This window comes from Adiantum capillus-veneris, chromosome 3 (assembly GCF_014529385.1).
Source record: "Adiantum capillus-veneris isolate H3 chromosome 3, ASM1452938v2, whole genome shotgun sequence".
NCBI classification, from domain to species: domain Eukaryota; kingdom Viridiplantae; phylum Streptophyta; class Polypodiopsida; order Polypodiales; family Pteridaceae; genus Adiantum; species Adiantum capillus-veneris.
Window position 1 is genome coordinate 73,634,052 of NC_140933.1, and position 15,459 is coordinate 73,649,510.

Here is a 15,459-nt window from a genome sequence, read left to right on the forward strand (position 1 = left end):
CATCTTCTTCATCTTCATTACGATGCTATTATGCTATGCTAAGCAAGAAGAGTGATGATAAGTGAGGAACTATTTCTTTCTCATATGTTATTTCTTCTTCCTCTTCCCTATCCTCATTCCCCGCTAGCTCTCTCCACCTTCGAAGGTGTTTGAGGCCTTGGACTGAGGGCGAGGATGGTTAATTCTTTTACAAATTTTATGTTATACTCGTGACTCATGAAGATTTCCATCTTCATTGCATCGCCTAGGTCACAAGGAACACAAAGATTGTAATGTACTACGTCTCTCTGTATGGGAAAATCAAAATTCAAAACCCTATTGGAGGGGGGACCGCCAGCTCCAAGTGAATCTAGTCCTCAACTGTTGTCATGTCCTCTAATTCTCTCTCTTGAAAAAGTATTGTTCATGCCAAGTTAATCAAGTATAATGGTTATGTTGCTACCGCTAATTAAGTTCACCCTCTATGTTCTCATAAAAATGCTCACTACAGTTCTCTTAATTCCGCTATTCTCAATGTTCATAGGCCATTTCCATTACAAAGGTGATGTGCTTGCGGTGCAACATATGGCTCTAAGGGTAGGAAGTCCGATTGATGTTCTTCCTCTTGTGGATTCTATCATTGAGAAGATGTAGGTGCAGGCATACATAAATGGAGGAGCTCAGATTTGCATCATGACAGAAGCGGCTATGAGAGATGTAGGTGTCAAGGCAGTGGCTAAGTCAAATGTGCATATGAGGATGGACAATCGTGCTAAGGCTAGGTGTTTAGGCGTGGCTCAAGACGTGAGGGTAAAGGGAATGGGAATAGAGTGCCTTATTGACTTTTTTATGATAAAGGCAGGCAACAATGTTTACCTTATAATCTAGGGGAGGTCATGGCTACTTGCAATAGGGGCCAAGCGGGTCTAGGAGAGCAGGGTGTTTACCTTGCCTGACAAAGAGAAGGGAAGATAGATAGTGTTGGTGGATCTAAAGACCAAAGGGAGCCATTTCCACCCTATGGCGGCAAGAGATGAAGATGACACATCAACAAGCTATGAGTATGAGACCAAGATGGCCTATGATGAGGGTTACACCAATAGAGAGGAACAGAAGAGCAAGGACGGCATATTAAAGATGGATTTCGATCTGTTGGTTTTACCATAGATGATTCTCATGCAAAAGAAGGTATGCAGCCTCATTTTTGTGGCATAGGTGTAGAGGAGGTGGTTGGTATGTTGAGTGAAGATCTCACCAAGCAAGAGAAAGAGAGTTATGTTCAGCTATGTGCATCATATCCTAATTTTTTTGCAACGGAGTACAAGGATTTATGAGGGGTGAAAGGCGTGAAGTAAAAGATTATACTCAAAGAGAGGTGTAATCTGAAGGTGCAAGCACTAAGAAGGCTGGGGGAGATCCAAAAGGAAGCCCTTTGGCAAGAGATCAATAAGATTTTGAATGTAGCTATAATCCATCATGTAAAGGATTCGGAGTGGGTTTCACATGTTGTCATCACTCCAAAGAAGAATGAAAAGTAGAGAGTGTGTGTTGATTACAAGCCGTTGATTAATGCTACGGAGCAGAATCACTACTCTTTGCCGTTCTAGGATGAAATCTTGAGCCAGGTAGTAGGTCATGAAAGATATTTGATTATAAATGGAATTTTGAGGTATTTCTAGATAGGTATGGCTTTTGAGGATCAACTGAAGACTACCTTTAGTTCTCCTTGGGGGTGTTTTTCCCACCACAGGATGCCTTTTGGTTTGATGAATGTATATTCTATTTTTAAGGATTGGATGAACGGGGTGTTTGGGCCGTACTTGGGGAAGTTTATTAGGGTGTTTATGGATGATATTGGATGCTAAAATTCTATGTCGGAGCATCTATCAAAGCTACAGTTCTGTTTGTAGAGACTCGATGAGGAGGGTGGTCAATTGAAAAAGAGAAAACTGGCATAGCCTTGTGCTCAGTTCTTGGGTCATGTAGTATCACAAAATGGGATAGAGGCCGACCTAGATAACGTGAAGGCTCTAGTGTTGATGGAGCCCTCGTCAAGTGCTCAAGGTTTGGCTTCATTTGTACATACACAAAAGTATTTGTCGCGGTTTTTTTGGATGCTCTTGCAATATGTGTATCCTCTTCAAAACAGGGCTCAATAGGCTCATGGTTTTTTTTGGGATGAAGAAGCATAGGAGGCCTTTCATAGGGTGAAAGAAATTCCTTGTCAGCTATCGATAGTGTGTCCTCCAAACCGGGAGAATGATTCCTATGTTGCCATGACGGTAGGTATGGTTGCTATTACAACGACGTTGTTGCAGAAGGTAGGAAGGAGCTACAAGCCCATCTACTTTGAGAGCAGGGTAAGAAGTCCTGAAGAGATTACCTACATTGAAGCGGAGCTATGGGTGATGGCCTTAGTTTTTGCATGCCGAAAGTTTAAATTACACTTGATTGTTTGCATTTTTTATGTGTTGACGTTTAATAATCTACTACCTAAATTGGTGTTGCATTTGAAGCCATGGAAGAGTATTATGAAGTGGGTGCTAGAGTTGCAAGAAATCGAGTTCGAGTTCAAGATTGACCATACCAACCGGTTCCACTTAGAAGACATGTTGGTCAATAGGGGTGAAAAGTTGCCAATAAACCCAAGGGTAGTACGAGAAAAAACTAGGGAGGACCCAGATTCGAAAGGGGCTTTTGTGATGTGGCTCGATGGTGCGTACAGAAGGGTGGTGCAAAAGGCAAGAGGCGGTGTGGTAAGGTTATGTTTTCTGAAACTTATGAACTTTATGATGTCCACACCAACAATGAGGCAGAGTACCTCACTCTTCATTTGGGTCTAAAGCAGTGCGTGGAATCTGGAATTTCTAAGCTAGAAGTGAAAGATGATGCCTTGTTGGTTATCAAGTAGCTTTTGAGCTAGTGGCAAGTAAAGAGGGATTCCCTTAAGCATTGGTTTTTCTCCATTAAGAAGCTGTTAAAGTTGTTTGAAACGGTCCAGTTTAAGCATGTCAAGAGGGAGCATAACAGAGGCAGATCAGCTAGCTAGTAGTCGAGTATAAGTGAATGCTACAGGTTTGTATGTGGCACCAGCCACTTATATGGGAAGAGAACCTTGAAGGAGATAGATGACTTTTTTAGCACGGTTCAGTGTCGAGAAATTTTGTCCACCAAGCTACACAGGAGGAGGATTGTTCAAAAGGCTAGTAGGTTTACTCTGATAGGTGAAGACTTGACAATATATGGTTGAGACGGAGTGCTGAGGAGAGTGCTTTACAAGGAGGAGATTGGTGTGATCTTAGAGCAGTGTCACGAGGAAATCGAGCATCAAGGCAAAAACCAAGTACTTTTTTTAGTTCTTAGAGCTGGTTTCTGGTGGCCTTCTATTGTGCGGGATGTGCACTATTGGTGCAAGACATGCCATGAGTGTTAAACCATGGGTGAAAGACAACTGGTAGCCGAGTCACAAGGGGCAATCATAGCCCAGAATGCTTTTGAAAAGTGGGGCCATTGGTCCACTCCCTAAGTCAGCAAGCGGTAAGAAGTACATCGTGGTAGCCATTGATTACCCCACCAGAAGCCATTAAAAAAACACAAGATCCATTCATGACCACATAAAAATTTTGTGATGCATACATGACCAAGATGTTATCCAAAGGAAGAAACGAAGCTTAAGGAAACCACATCATCACATTCAAGGGGGAGGAACATTATCGGTCACTTCTTCCTCTACTTCCAAGTGCCATACACTGGAAGACTTGAGCATCTTTCCATGGTCTATTGCTTCAACAAAGCTCGGACCACTTGTGCCAAGCCATGACACCCTCCTAGTTGATGTTTTCATAAAGACAAAAGGAATAGCAAAAGCAACAACATCATCAATGTCACAACAATAGAAGGACAATGAATAATTGAAGATACAGAGGAGCAATTTATCGTGTAATAGATGAAGACCAACATGAAGACCAAGACGAATGAACCACACATTTTGTGTATGAGTTTGATAATGATGTGTGAAACGACAAGAAGATATAAAGTGTGGAAATGTAAGAAAGCTTTGTATGGGTTGAAGCAATCTCTTCGTGCTTGGTAAGAGAAAGTTGACACTCATTGGGTTAAACGAGTCTTTCACAACAATCCAATGAAAAGCACTTTGTATGTAAAGCTTGACGGTGATGTACTTCTCACCGTCGTTCTTAATGTTGATGATTGGTTGATCACCGGACCGAATGAGACACATATTGCTGAATTTAAGGTTGATTTGAATGCTACTTTCAAGATGAAAGATTTGGAATTGTTGCATCATTACTTGGGTATACAGATTAAGAAGTGTGATGGTGATATTGCCTTGTGTCAAACAAGCTACGTAGAGACGTTACTATGTAAGTTTGGACTTGAGGATTGCAAGCCTATTGCTACTCCCATGGAAACAGGTATGAAGTTGAATCTTCATGATGTTGGTGATCCTGCCAATGTCACTCTTTACCAAACTTTTGTTGGATGCCTTATTTATGTATGCAATACGAGGCCGGATATTCAGTTTGCAGTCTCACATGTTAGGAAATTTATGCATAGCCCATGTCAAGAGGATTTTTTGCTACTCGATTGTCACTTTAAATCTTGGCTTGTTTTATCCCGGGGAGGGGGGGGGGGGGGGGGGGGGGGGGGGGGAGGGGGGGTCATTGCTACCATATTTATATGTTTTTCTAGACTCAAATTGGGCTAGTTGTTATGACAGGCGAGTGTCCATAAGTGGTTTTTGTTTCATGCTCGTCAGTTCATGCATATCATGGTTGAGCAAGAAGCTACCTACTGTGGTCACTTCTAGTCGTGAGGTTGAGTACATCCTGTTAGGAATGGATCGTGCTAACTATGGTGGATGAAAGAGAAACATAGCGTCAATGTGTGAGTGTGTGTGTGTAAGCAAGGTTATCACTCAAGTGAATTAGGTTCCAAGATAGAATTAGCTTGGACTCATAAACACAATCTTGAGTATTGACTTAGCTTAGCACAAGCTCACCATAGACAAGCATGTAGTGCAAAATAGAGTTGTGTTTATTCATTCATGAAATGAGCTTTAAGTAGCTCTACAGCCTTGCTCCACAGTATGTGGGATAAATCCACTCTCTTCTCCTTGACTCACACCTTAGGACAAAGCTCACACTTTACAATCCTCCCCTTGAGGTTTGGACTATGACAAGATACTGAAGATGCATGATCCACACAGGCTAACAAAATCCACATAGGATGGTGATATCCACACAAGAAAATAAAGTCCACAAAGGATGGTGATATCCACACAAGATGGTAAAATCCACACAAGAAAAATCCACAAAGGATGGTGATGTCCACACAGGATGATAAGATCCACACAGGAAAAAGTCCTCCCCTACAAGTAGAGAGTCTGTATCTTCAAAATGGGTCTTCATAAAAGACAATGTTGCTCTCGTCTTCATCCTTTTTGTCTTCTACTATGTGAGTTGATCCTCTGTCAGGTCTCTTGCCTTCGTTGCTTCTGTTGTTGCTTTCAACTGCTTCATGGTCTTTGACTTCGTATCCTCCCCTCGAACGAGTGCTTCTGTCCCCCTTTTTGTTGTGTAATCAGACTTTATTCCATGTGTCATAATGCCATGCAGTAATATGCTAAAATATCATATGAAAAGATTTATGCAAAAAATTAATGCTTTCTCTTCCATCTTGGTCATACTCCGAGAGCCCAAGCATGCAGTGTTTCTCATACACTTTGTCACAAAATCTTCGTACATAGAGAGATTTTAGCAATTTGGAGACTCTCCAATACCAATGTCTATCCCATTACAAAAGTACATAATGTCATCCATGTAGAAAAATACAATTACATACATTGAAAGAAGTTGTTGTGCTTAGCTGCAAGATCAATGTGTACTTTGGAATTTCCCTTCAATGTGAAACTCCTCTTCACCGTCAGTGAAGCCCCTCTTCACAGATAGAGGAAATGACTCTTTGATTTTGCTTTTGATGCTCAAAAGAACTCCTTGAAGCTTGGTAATAAACTTCTTGCCGTAATGCTGCGGTCGGTGAGAACGGCTCCTTTGGTAGCCCTTGGAGTGCTCGATGGTTTTGAGTGGCTTTTGGTGTGTTCCCTCTTTGAAGTTAGCTTTTGAAGGGTTCTTTTGAAGTGCCGGTGGGACACTCCCCTTGGACAAATATGTGAGCCAAAGGGTTGGCCGCGGGTTGATACCAAATGTTAGGAATGGATCGTGCTAGCTATGGTGGATGAAAGAGAAACATAGCGTCAATGTGTGAGTGTACGTGTAAGCAAGGTTATCACTCAAGTGAATTAGGTTCCAAGATAGAATTAGCTTGGACTCATAAACACAATCTTGAGAATTGACTTAGCTTAGCACAAGCTCACCATAGACAAGCATCTAGTGCAAAATAGAGTTGTGTTTATTCATTCATGAAATGAGCTTTAAGTAGCTCTACAGCCTTGCTCCACAGTATGTGGGATAAATCCACTCTCTTTTCCTTGACTCACACCTTATGACAAAGCTCACACTTTACACATCCAGTCTTTATAGCTACGATTGAGTGTGCATAGCTCAGACGCCTTATGGTTGATTTGGGTGTTGGACAGAACACTGTCAACATCATCTACACTGGCAGTCATAGTGCATTGGCAGTTGCGAGGAACCCAGTTTTTCATGCTCGCACAAAGCACATTGAGATGCATTACCACTATGTTAGAGAGAGACTCTCAGCACGAGAGATCAGCTTGGCTTATGTGGCAACACAAAACAACCTCGCAGATCTTTTCACAAAGGCATTGTCTCGTGAGAAGTTCGAAGCTTTCCGCAAAGCTTTAGGCTTACTCCCCTTTGTGGACTGATAATGTCCTCATGACATGGCACTTCCCTATACTCTATGTGCAAGCTCTCGTTCACCACATCACTCTCGGGGGGATTGGTTGCCATACATATCTGGTAGTGAGATGTGTGAACACACTTAGGACCGCCGGGGCATTTTTTCCATCACTAGGAGGGATTGCCCCCCATGCATTGTATATACGCCCATCACTCTAGGGCTAACTTATCTTTCATTCATGCACAAAGCAATTCTACTCTCTGTTGTGTGTCTTGAGCTTCTTCATCGTCTCCAAGCTGTGTGTGTTTCCCTACAACCCTATTTTCAACAAAAAGGACACTTACTTTTTTCTCTTGTAATCAATGCTCTTGGAGTCTACCAATCGTCGTGATTACTGAGAAAGGATAGTAAGCATCCTACCCTATATATCAGTGCTTCCGGCCTCCACCAATTGCCCTGATTAATGGGAAAGGATAGTAAGCGTCCTTTCTCTACACCTTTTAGTTGTGCGAATTCGCAACCTTCCTAGGCTTTACATGATTTCCTTTGGCTCTCATTTAGTGCCTTTTATTTTTCCTAGGTTCAATTAGACAGTTTGGTAGTGGCACCTTATCTTGGACACTATTGGCTTCTATCTTGAGATAGCCTTGGAAATTTGTTTGGCCGCCTCCTCTACATCTATGCTTTAGATTGGTCTTTCTTGTAGTACTCTTGGTTGGAAAAGTGGCACGTTAGCCCAGGTAGTTTTTAGGTGCTTTCAGTACATGTTTAGTAATGGATTTTTTTTAATCTCAATGATGTGAGTAGGTGAGGGGGCGCTTTTTTTAACGTTTTATTAGCAAGAATTAGGGAAGATCCTGAAAATGAGCATGCACAGTGAAGCAGGCGGGTGAGGCGCTAGCGAGGGCGGGAGGTATCCAAGGCAAAGAAGGTGGGCGACGCGCAAGGACTGGGGGAGGGGGGGAGCAGCAGGAGGCTGAGGCGGGACGAAGCAGACGCATAGTTTTTTTTTTCTCTAATTTACGAACCGATCACAACTGCAGAAGGAACTACTATCGCTTATGGTTAGGCCGGAGGAAATTTGAGCAAAAATGAATATAATGAAGATGAAGTTGCCAGTAGGAGCGCCAATCGTCTCTATAATGATGTGATTATCTTGACCCCAATGAGCTATCCAACTGGGGTCGCTCTAAGCCCATGTGTTGTATATGGTTGAACTCAACTCCGTGCTAGGGAAGTTTAGTTCTTGGCAGGGTACTTTTGGCATATAGAATCATAATCACCATCTCAAAGCTTGTTTATTTGCATTAGAACTCAGTCTTGCTTCTGGGTTGGGAGCTTAGGTTATTGAATCACCATACTATGCATGGACCTTGCTATAGTGACTATCATCTAAAGAAGACACTTGACTGGACTAACATAACATTTCGATCAAAACCTTCAAATTTACATGAAATGAACTTATTCTTAATTGCGGCACATGATTTCGAGCTCTTCACTAGTCGGTATGATGACATTTACACATGTAGCAAGAAGTTTTTTATACAATAAGGTAGATGCTTTATTGAAGACAACTTCTACTCAAATCATTTAATATCTCCCATATGCACCTCCCATACAAAGTATGTGTGCCAAGAGAAATTGAGATGCTCAAAAGCTCAAACCAATTATCAATATTCCGGCCATAATTCTTCTTTTGAGCTTTTAGCAGATGTTTGAGACTATGTTGGGTCCTTAACTCATGAGATAGTGGGATCCTTAGACTCTTAACATTTGTATGGCATGTTGATGTGGACTTCTTCAAATAAAGCTAGTTGATGGTATTGTATTTGGGATATAGGCTTGCGAGAACTAACTTTGGCATAGGTTTTGTCAAGGGCTCCTCTATGAGCTTGGCTTCCTAAATGTTCCTTCTTGGAGAATGGTGTCGTATGCCATCATGTATGTTTACTGTTTAGATATTCTTTGGGTATTGTCACTGATTAGTCTGGTTGCAAATCTTTGAGCTAATAGATAGGCCAATCAAGAAGCAAAAAAAGATCCAACTCACTAAGTACATAATGGGCTCCACAAGGATCATCCACAAACCACACCAGTGGGTGGACAACTAGCGGTCTAGAAACAACTTAGTGCAGCGCATTCTTGCTCTCCTCAAAGAGAAAGGGAGGGAAGTAGCAAAAATGGCACATGACAATGTTTCATACTACCAAATATGATGGAAAGATAAATTTGACAATGGGGACATTTAACTCAACAATACTTGTGGCATTCCTATAATTATAATGAAAGATGCTAATGGTACATCCATAACATTACAACCTCATATAACAAAAACTAACCAGATCTTTAGTACATACACCCCAGATTGTGACAACAAAATTGAGTAGCATATGCTGAATATGTATGTATAACTAAAGAAATTCAGCCAGTACAACTCTCTTTCAAAGAGGGCTTTGGGCCTCTATACAAGGTAATAGAGGCCTTGGGGTATTCTTGCTGCAGCTACGCAGGCACAAATAGGCTTTATTACGGAAGTCTACACTCCCTAGCAAAGGACCCATTGAGAGGTAAGTGATAAATTTCTTCACGAGCACCAGCTCTCAACAAGACTCCAAGGCACATCAGCTTTCAACTCACGGGACTCTACAAGATACTTTACTGAGGATAAGATTGATATTATGATGCAATGACCCATGAGAAAGTTCATGAGATGCTACATGCAGGGGCAGCCCAGTAAGGAGATCAAGCTTGCAAATAGGCCATGAACTGGCTCTACTGGTTCACTTATTTGTTCACATTTTGGCATGTTTAACATTAGTCTTTTGTATTTACTATACTGGGCATTTGGATCAATGATGTAATTTTCAGATCTCATAGGTCCAATAGGCCTTTTGCAAACGTACATAAACATTTCATCTCTCTCTCTCTCTCTCTCTCTCTCTCTCTCTCTCTCTCTCTCTCTCTCTCTCTCTGATGAAGGCTTGCGAGTAAGGTGTATTCTTAGATGGACATGTGAGGTTGACTCTCTCTCTCTCTGGACCTGGTCGAGCTGCTGGACCTGGGCGAGCAGACTGTGGCGAGCAGTCTGACGAGGGCGAGCAGCCTGACGAGGGCGAGCAGTCTGTGGCGAACAGGCTGACGAGGGCGAGAAGGCTGAGGGGAGGAGACTGAGGCGAAGGCGAGCAGGCTGAGTCAAACCGGCTGGCCACCTCTCACGCTGCCAACTTGCTGGACGAAGGACGAGGGACGAGCTCTCTCTCTGCTGGACGAGGGACGAGGGATGAGCTGCTGGGCAAGGACGAGGGACGAGCTGCGGATCCTGGGCTAGAGACGAGCTGCTGATCTTGGACGAGGGACGAGCTAGACCTAGGCAAGGGGCGAGCTGTTGGTCGAAGGCGAGGGGCGAGCTGCTGGACCTGGTCGAGGGCGAGCAGCTGGACCTGGTCGAGCTGCTGATCCTGTGTCAAGAGGGCGAGCAGCTTGCCAAGGGCGAGGACGAGGGCCCTAACCTCTGAAGGACGAGGGCGAGCTGCTGCCAAGGGCGAGAGGGAGTTGCCTACCAAGGGCGAGGGCGAGAGAGAGCCAAGGGCGACGAGACGAGACCAGCCTGCCAGGGCCAGGGCGAGGACGAGAGCAGTCAAGTCAGCCAGGACGAGGGCGAGGACTTGGTGACGAGGGCGAGGCCAACCAGGGCGGAGGGCAGACCTCTGTTGGTGAGGGCCTCGACTCAGTGCTCGCTTTGTTCTTCTCTCTCGGATGGACCAACCAGTCGAGGATGGTGATGCAAGTGGCTTCACAACCCCACAAAAAATGAAAGCGACATTCAAGCGGAGGAACAGAGATAGCATACTCTCGCCAAGCTCATTGCGGACAGGGAAAACCGTCAAAATCCAAGATGATTTAATGATGGAGAGGGTTCAAGTGATGATTAAATCTGAGCTCAGCTTTATGAGAGATGACATCAGGAAAGAGATGTACGCAAACGCAGAGAGTTATAAGAATTCTATGTATGCAGGTATGAGGAAAGAATTGGATAAAGCAATGCTTGGTAAGCATGATGAGATGTACCTATCTATGACAGGGGAGATGCAGGCTCTAATGCGGGCAGAAGTGAATGTAATGGAATGTATTATGCAGAAAAAGTTGGATGAGGCAATTGCAAGCTTTGAATCTTGGAAAACCAATTCGGAAAAGAGCATGAAGGAAAAAGATGCAGTGATTGAAGAGCTTAAAGGGGAACTTGCAGCTTGCAAAATTATGCCCAAAACGGAAGGGGGAAATCAGCCCTCAATGTTAAAGGAGCTCGAAGATATTAAGGAGCAGGTGAAAACTCTGCGCGAAGGGGAAGAACTAAACTCGAAAGAGGCTTCCTCATGGGCGGAGCGCCTTTCTAAAACACAGGAGAAAGTTGACGAAGCAGAAAAATGGATTGAAGGTGCAAAGAAAGGGAAGACCCGGATGCCAGAAGCCGCAAAGACTTCTACCATCATCAATATGACCATTGAGGAGGAACAGAAGAGGAGGACTAGAGCCCTCCATGTGCGTATTATTGGTATCAAAGACACCGAGAATGTAGAAGACGAAGTGAAGGAACTCTTGCAGCGCATGGGCATCCCGGAACCTATGCACACAGGTGCTTGGAGAGTAGGAAAGAAGGGAGTGGATGAGAAGGGAAACGTCAAAGAGAAAGCACTTATTTTGCGTTTCCCGACTTAGGAAACAAGGAAGGAATTCCTGAAGAAGAGACCAACACTCAAGAAAACTGGAATATTTATGGGGGATGACCTTACTTTAGCACAAATAGCACATATGCAAGAGTTGATGCCAGAGATCAAGGCAGCAAGGGAGAAGGGAAAATTTGCCTTTTATAGAGGAGGGAAAGTAGTGGTTTTGGAAAAACGCACAGCATGACGGTGCGAGACATATGGGACCACACTCCGGATGGCGGTATGGAATTGTAATGGATCATATAGGCTGGATGTGGGTGCTGAGGATAGCTTCAGAGATAGAGTCATTGTCTTTTACTCAGAGACACATCAAAAATCTGGACAATCGATGCCAAATGTGACTGGTTATTTATGGGAGACAGCTTGTCGGCCAAACGCTAGATCCCAGCATGGGAGTCGAGGTTCAGGAGGGGTAGCAGTCTTATTCAAGGAGGAGTTGCAGCCACTATTACAGATTGTCCGGAGAGATGACCAGGCGAGATACATGTGGGTGAGTTTGAGAGCTGAGACACGCAGATTCTTATACATTGCTATATGTTACTTTCCCCCTAGCACATCAGTCTATACCTCACCTAGAGGGCAATCCCCTTTCTCTATACTTGATGATGACATATGGGAGTTCTCTAGAGATGGAGATATCATTCTCTTGGGAGACTTTAATGCCAGGACGGCCAACTCCCAAACGGTATTTTATGATACCTCGGAGGAGATGCTTAGAGAGATGGATATATCGGAGATGGGACTTGATAGACACTCACAGGATAGAGAGCACACAGAGTATGGGAGATACCTCATGGAGATGACGACTACGCATGGTCTGGCCATACTTAATGGTCTAGAGATTTTTCCTTCGTCTGGGGGATTCACATGCTTTCCACACAGACATGGGGCCAGTACGGATCTCAGTGTGGGTCTTAGCCTTTAGGCCTGTTGGAGTAGCAGTAGACCATGCTCTCCTGACTTTTTCAGTCTCTTTCCAGTATAGTGCCTCTCAGACACCACGGAGGATTGCACACACACGGTATACTTTTACACCAGAGACGGATTCAATTTATGTGGCAGCCGAGCCTGTATATACAGTGGAAGAGATCACCACTTTATTGACAGAGATCTTGCATGGGGCTGCAGCAGAGGCATACCCACACACTCAACCAGATCAGAGAAGACATTCTAGGAACATGCCTCAGAATAGTTGGTATGATGAGGAATGCAGAGAGATGAGAGTTCAGATTCAAAGCGAGCTTATACTTGGAGTCATTACATATAGACAGTCTCGGATTGCCCTTCGGCGCTTAGTGCAACGGAAGAAGCGGGCCTTTTTAGCCCAGATGGAATGTGATTTGTATCAGCTCTTTTTGAGTCGAGATTCAGGTGAGGCCTGGCGTCTCTTCCATGAGCACTCACTTCCTCCAGTGATTACCTCTCCCGAGATTTGGGGTCAGTATGCAACATCATTATATACAGTACCTGGGCAACCACCATTACCAAACCCTCTAGAACCATGTCCAGCCACTAGTACCTTCTTTACCACTGAGATGGTGAAGAACGCCATTGACAGGATGAGGACTAGGAGAGCATATGATCATGATGGTTTGGTGGCAGAGCACTTGATACATGCTAGAGATTTACTGTCGAAGGTTCTTGCGCGGTTGTTTAACCGTGTCATGTGTGAGGGACTACCCAAGTCCTGGAGATTATCTACTATTGTACCTCTCTTCAAGGCAGGGGACCCCACTGTGCCAGGGAACTACCGTACTATTATGATAGGGCACACATTGGCACGGTTGTATGCATCCATTCTTGAACAACAACCGAGTGAATGGGCAGAAAATGAGCGCATACGAGCAGCAAGACAAGCTGGATTCAGGAGGGGTTTCTCCACTTTGGACCATATTCTTACACTCATAGCCATTATTGAGGAGGGTCGGGCACATGGGAGATGGATGTATTGTTGCTTTGTGGACTTCCGCAAAGCATTTGACACAGTGCCGAGGGCCAGATTGATGCACAGGCTACTGAAGTTGGGAGTACCCACAGAGATCATATGGGGGATCATGGCTTTATACGGCTCAGTGACTGGCCAGGTACGCACTCTTGAGGGGATTTCTGACATTGTTCATTCTAATATTGGAGTGAAGCAGGGGTGTCCTTTGTCCCCTACACTTTTTGGTATGTATGTAGATGAGGTCTCTGACTACATTGACAGAGAGGGTGACAGAGGCGCTCAGCTAGCAGGGACATGGATCCCTTTATTATTATATGCTGATGATATTGTGTTGATATCAGAGTCGCCAGAGGGCATGCACAGACAGTTAGATGCATTGCACAACTTTGCAGAGGATAGTGGACTGTCTGTGAACCTTGGTAAAACCAAGGTTATGGTGTTTAACACCACACCACAGTGGGTCAAGAGAGCGGCACCTACACTCGTATATGCTCAGGACACTGTGGAGTACACACATGAATATACATATCTGGGGGTGGTATTCACGGGACCGAGGTTTACTCTGAGGAGAGCAGCAGAGACTAGACTGTCCAGAGCCTATGCAGCATTGGGAGGGCTAGAGAGGATGTGTTCGCAGGTTCAGTTTCAAGAACCACGAACAAAGCTATGGCTCTTTGATACTTTGGTTGCTTCAGCTATGCTTTATGGGGTCCAAGTTTGGGGACCATCTGTGAATCATGACAGTTGAAGGAACATGGAGAGACCCTTGGTATTTATGATATCCCGGATGATTAGAGCCAAAGCCTCCGTAGTAGGGTTGTCCACGTTCGACATACGGGACGTTCCGTACGTTCCGTACCGTACAGTACAACTCGTACGTTCCGTACATGAGTCGTCCGGGGTTTTTTTTTTTTTTTTTTTTTTTTTTTGCGGGGCGATTTTTGGTGTGGGAATGTTTTGCATCTCGACTGCATTTGAACAAGAGCCCAATGGCTGCATTGGCTCAAACCACCATAACCTATGTGCGACGAGGCTTGGGTAGCGGATCTACTATGGCCGCCACCACTTTGGAGATCATGATTCTTCTTTCTTCGGACATTGCCGTTTCCAATGTCCATAGACAGATCTTTCATGTTCTAACTTTTAAGACTTAAGTTACAAGTATTTAGTACTAAGTTGTGTTAGAAAAAAGCCGGGGTCTATTGTATTTTAACCGGTTGAAATTACAAAATCCCGGTTAGATTTTGAGCTTGCCTCTAAGAAAACCGGCAAATTTACACAAGTTTTAGTGTAATTACCGGCAAAAGCTTCAAATTTTGACCTGAAAACCCAAGTTTTCCCTTATTTTGATCAGTTAGGAAAAATGTTTGTTTCTAGCCCTCGTACTAAGTACTAAGGTCGATGTCATGACTCATATGATCTATCATGTGTAAGACGCATGATTTTTTTTTGCATCGTACGTTACGTCACCGTACGTCTAATTTTTTTTAGTTCGATTAGTACCGCACGTCTTCGTACGTGTACCCGTCGTACGTGACCGTACGTGTCAACTATGCTCCGTACCACATGCGATTATTCGAGCGGAGGTAGCCGCCCCTCCTATTGAGATTGAGGCTCTTACTAGATCAGTGTCCTTTATGCACAGTCTATGGGATACACATAGAGGTAGATATACTAGATTGGCTCTTGAGTCTTCTAGACAGTTAGCGATGCAAGGAGATGCATCATGTTGGTATGCGCAGATGACCTCATGGTTTCAGAGGCATGGTCTCAGCATGGATAGATTGCCTCCTTTTCAGTATTCCCTAGATGCACCCTCCCTGCCAGTCACACGGACGGAGATCACTAGACTCATTCGGTAGGATCTAATACAGTTGGACACCAGGAGGACATGGGTAGAGCCGATGCAGGAGTTGGGCACAAAGATGGCTTTTTACAAAGAGCACCTTCTCCAACTTTCGGGAG